This window comes from Embiotoca jacksoni, unplaced genomic scaffold (genome assembly GCF_022577435.1).
Source record: "Embiotoca jacksoni isolate LCO1_2020_lvr unplaced genomic scaffold, fEmbJac1.0.p SCAF_8, whole genome shotgun sequence".
Lineage (NCBI taxonomy): Eukaryota > Metazoa > Chordata > Actinopteri > Embiotocidae > Embiotoca > Embiotoca jacksoni.
The window spans coordinates 20,495,813-20,501,066 of record NW_027185436.1 but is presented as its reverse complement, the minus strand read 5'-3'; positions in this window follow the sequence as shown (position 1 = coordinate 20,501,066).

The window sequence follows — 5,254 nt, the reverse complement described above, 5'->3', positions numbered from 1 at the left end:
GCCTCCCTGTTCCTCTTATTGTGACTCGAGCATCGGGGATAGATGAAGATTAAATTAATGAGCACAACATGCAAAACTCTCTCCCCCCCTGCCCACCATTGATTTCGGCTCATCAAAACCTCATTGTGAGAAAGTGTGGTTAGCCTCAAATGATCTCAACTGGCTTCACTCAATTAGGCTGTGAATAAGCCTTCCTGAGGCTGACGCCTCTTCTTGTTAAGATGACAGTGATGACAGGGGACACGGAATAAGGGATATTGATAAAAAAAACATGCTGATTAATATGTCAACAACAGGCTGGTAGATGATAAACATCTCAGTATTGTTGACTGTACTGTGGGGTGAGTCTGTTGTGAGAAAATACCCTGAATCAACAGATTTTCCTTTTACATCAGCAAAGCAGACGCTGCTACATAAGAAACCAGATTCAATTATACTCAAGAGCAGATTTACCACCATCAGTGCAACCGAGCTCATCCTGTCCAAGTGCAGTTATAGTTGTCTTTGTCTTACTGCCACAACAACTGTCACTTAAGCAATATTACACAAGAGGGTGTGCTTAACTACAGCATCGCTGTCGCGCTAATAGTGACGTTAAAGCACAACCCCGAGTGTAATACTGTGATTGAAAAACAAGTGACCACCTACATATAACATTTCATCAAAATGTATTTATATTGCGGGGCAATTCGCTTTCAAAAATATAAAACTATTTGTTAGTGCCAGCGCCGTTTCCATGGCAATACATGGAGAATGACCAACAACTACAAAACAATCAGTCATGTCAGTACAGTCTCATGTAATTCATGCAATGTTTACTACTCCGGTAAGTTGGCTGGCCCTTAGTAACGACCCTAGCAACAGAGACGATTTCTACTTTGTTTTGATGCTCTCTAGAGATCGTTTCTCAAACTGAATGAATACAGCACATAGAAACACAAAACTGCTTCGCTAGCTCAGTCTTGTTGTAAATAAGATATCTGTTAAAAAAAAAAAGATATCGATGGACTCGTGTATTTTTCAAGTTTTTTGCACCGTATGTGTTAAAACCCGGTCAAGCCAGCCGCCGCTAGGATTTTAAGTGCGCGACTATCCGTGGTGTTCCAGCACTCGGAGCGACAAAAAAGGACCAGGAGAGACCCGATTTCGCCAAATGGGTCACATTTAATAGGCCTATAACAAGTAAAAACAACATTACATTGCATATTATATGAAATTCAATTCCAATTATGTACTCCCATTGAGAAGGCGGAGGGATATTTCCAGTGACAAGCAGAGTGTGCCGTTATGCTGATTTGAGCATGTTCCGAATGTTTGGTTGACCGGTCAGATCTCAGGGTGGGAACTACTTGTTGTACAATTAGAGATGAGTAATTCCACAACAAGTTCTGGGATGACGTACAATGGTGAAAAACGGTCCCTAAAACTAATTTTCCATCCAAAGTATTTGAATCACATCCAGATTCTGTGTGCGGTCAAATGAAATCTAAATTGTCCCTTTAAAAGTTCTGACTAAGGCCATCTGATTTCCGCTTTGCACTAAAAGAAACTTCAGCAATTAGAGACGGAGGAAAAAAAAGAAGCTGAACAAGGGAAGCAATGCACAAATAACAACACAAAGCAATTAAGAGAGAGCTCGGGAAGAGCACTCCCTCCCTTCTCCAGCAACGATATAGCCACATTTGTCTCCAAACAAAACAATAAAACCAACCAGCCAATAGTTGTTAATTTCCTCTTTGCTTCAATTGACTCAATAAGCTTTTTTTTTTCTCTCTCTCCCCCTTGGAGACAGCAGCCGCCACTCTACAGGTGAAATCAAAGGAAAAGAGAGGAGGAAATAGAGGGAGGAAGAAAAGAAAGAGATAAGAGTGCCGGCGGCAGAAAAGCAATCGAGGACTCGACTCCCACAAAACGCCGGAGGAAGTTAATCTAGACTGCCGTGGGAGTTTTTCATTAGCTCGGCAATCTGTTCCTGCGGTGAAGATGTAAGCTAAGTTATATTTTATAACGGTGAGCTCTGGGACGCCGAGTCACAGAAAGAATAGATGGGAACATTTCACTGGACCAACATTTTGCCTAAAACCTGAACATCCTCCTGATTTTATAGAAACACACTCCAGCATCTCAGGTGAAGGTTTTGTTTTATACAGAATATAAGTTACATTTGTTCTCATTCATTTTTTGACCTGTAGTTATGTCACATGTCCACGCTAACCAATCATCTTTTCCACCTTTTTTCTGCACACTTGAACACTCCTTCCTTCTAGCTGGCTTCAGAGTGATCCAGGAATTTGTGCCAGTTCCAGCGCTGGTCTCATTGCAGCAGCAAAAGAGCATTTACTCTACACCTCATGTAAAACCCAAGCTTGTGTTGCTAAATGCCACATTCTCAGCATCCTGCCACATCCGAGCTCTAAAGAGGAAACCCTCTCACACCCGCATTATAGGTCAAAGTACATCCATCTTTAATTTAATATGTCTTTTAAACTCGGCTCCCAACACGTCCGCTGTTTTCCGTGGAGGGAAGTGTGAACTCTCATGATAGCGGAGCCGGTGGAGGCCCAGTGCAGAATTATAATCAGCTCTTTCTAACGGAAAAGTCTTCCAGCACCGTAGCATACTCCTGATCCTTGGCAACTTTTAATTAGTGTTTGTCCTTCAAGCCTGTGTTCCTCACAGCTATTAAGGCCCTTAAGCCCTTTGCAAATTAATTATAAAAGACTAGGCAATCATAGTAATTCAATTTGGCCCTGGGCACCAGGCCTGGTCTTTGACCTGACTCCAGTGTGCCTTTCTATGGGGACAAAAAAGATGTTGCAGGGTGAGCCGGGGCCGAACAAGTGTTTGAAAATGAAAAATATGTCTCCATGCGCTCTAATGAACCGAAGCTATTTTTACTCAAACGTCTGAACAGCTCTTTTAGCCATTTTCCCGATGTAGTCTTCTGTTTTGGTTACTTAAGATTTGCTTGGGGACGTAACAGAAATGGTAAACAATTCACACATCATTTTCTCTCTTGAAAGATCAGGGTGGTGATGGATTTATTGACCAGGAAACAAATTAAATTAACAAAAAAACAATCAATTCATCCAGATAAGTAATAGCCTGATAAAGCCTCATGTATAGGTTCATTGATTACCATGAATATGGGCCCTTCAGTTTTTTTCTTTTGCAAGAAATGCGCGCACACAATAGCTGCCATAAATACTACCAAATATGTATTAATCCACAGCTGAAAATAATCCCCAGTGTGCACTATTTCCTCCTGTTTGAGTAATGTTTGCAAAAAACTAGTGCTCAGCTGTTTTAGGAAATTAGTCAGCCTTTTTATAAAAATAAATAAAGCAGTGTCCGTATAGTAAACAACATCCTCAGGGCTGATTGTCATACAGATTAGTGGGGACAATAAGTATTGTAAAACGGATTAAAGCATTTTTGCTTTTGGTCCATTTCATGCTATATTGTTTATACAGCAGTGCTTTGGAGTAAATGCTCATGTCAGCTTGCTAAATCAGTCACATTGTCAATGCTAACATGCAGATTAAAAACCTTACTTTGGCAGGTTAGCGTTCTAATATTTTACCAACACAAAGCGTAGCAGTGGCTGATGGGAATGTCTTCAGTTTTACATGTATTTGTTCATAAGCGAAAGAATTGTGGGGAAAAAGAAAAAAAAAAATCTAATTTTGACCTGATGTTAAGTGATTCCAATTCCTCCTGTGGTGACCGTGATTATCTCCAACCGGTATTTGTTGAGACATTTCAGTCAAAACCACAAGAGTCTACCTAATGACAACCAGAGGAAAACTCAGGGGAACACCATTCACCATCATTATTTTCATCTCAATGTCAATGTCTAACTGCTGGTGGCGCTTGAGGCAAAGTCAGGCAGCAGGCAAAATCAGCAGGATTCATCCACTGGGGACCATGCGCCAAAAATAAAGACAATTTATCGAGTAGTTGTTGAGTCTGGACTAAATGGACTGAGTAATAGAAGGTAAGATATAATAAATCATGCAGAATTATATACATAAACTTGTATGCAAAACTGTTATGCAGATTTATGCTTAGATGTTTTGATAATAAGCAAATAACTTGGCAATTTGTAATAAATGCAGCTCTGAAGCAGCGAGCAATATTTCTGTATTTCTCGAAAGAAAAGTGTTGTAAGAACAGTAACAGTTTTACAAGCTGATGTGGGAGCAGCAGAATCATTTTAAGATCTATTTTATGATGCCGGGAGACAAGTTTGATGCATGACTAAAAATACCGGAAGCACAAATAAAAAAAACGACCAGACCAATTACTGCGATCTAGCTGATCTTGAGCAGCAGCTGGCAGCATGACAGATCCAGACACACGGCTCTACTGCACGTCGCCTCGGGGAAGCATTGTCTTTTTCTGTGTTTCTCCTGCAGCTAAAGTTCATTCAGAAATACAGAGTTCACCTATTAGGGGATGTTTGGTGAATGCAACAAACTCAAGAGATCTCAAAGACTGGTTCGAAATTATTAAAGAGAGAAAGAAGCAACAGTGAGAGCAGAAGGGATGCCAAAGCTATCCAATAAATGCAGGAACAGCAGGAGAGCCACTAAAGGTTGAAATAAAGGCTGGGCAGATTGGTTTGAGGTGGAGCTGTCACGTCAAGAATCCTCATTTTGGGATCTATCATCATTGAGTAATGCCCCACCGGAGCTGGACCACACACACGGCAGCCCACTGGCGACCACAGGAAGGTAAGTGTTAAAGTAGGCCAATTAGACTGTGGGGATTAGCTGGTCTGAGCTCAAGTTGTAGAAAGGAGGCCAGGACGTGAGATGATGAGCAGCTATTCTCCTCCACTCGCCTGGCAAAGCCCGTCTGGCATATCTGTAACGTCAGAACCACAGAGTCCTGTTCTAGATATGTCATTTAATAATGTGCAGTGCCTGAAAGGTCCCCTGGAGCCAAACAGTTGGTCTCCCCTTCCCTCTGTAACACACTGATTGTAAAATATCGGCAGAAGAAGCAGGTAGCGGATCAATAACAATGTTTTTACTAGACTATCTTCAAATCTCACTTTTGAGGATTTAAAACTGATTTTCAATCCCAGCTCAGCGATGAGAGACGGAACAGCAAGTGATGCCAGCGTCAATAAACATTTCCGGAGGGGATGAAAAAAAGAAGTAGGACCAATGTATTGTAGCAGTTTTTGACCTGGTGACACGTTATATTGCCTTCATGTTCCCACTTGAGCTCTCCTCTTAGGCTCTTC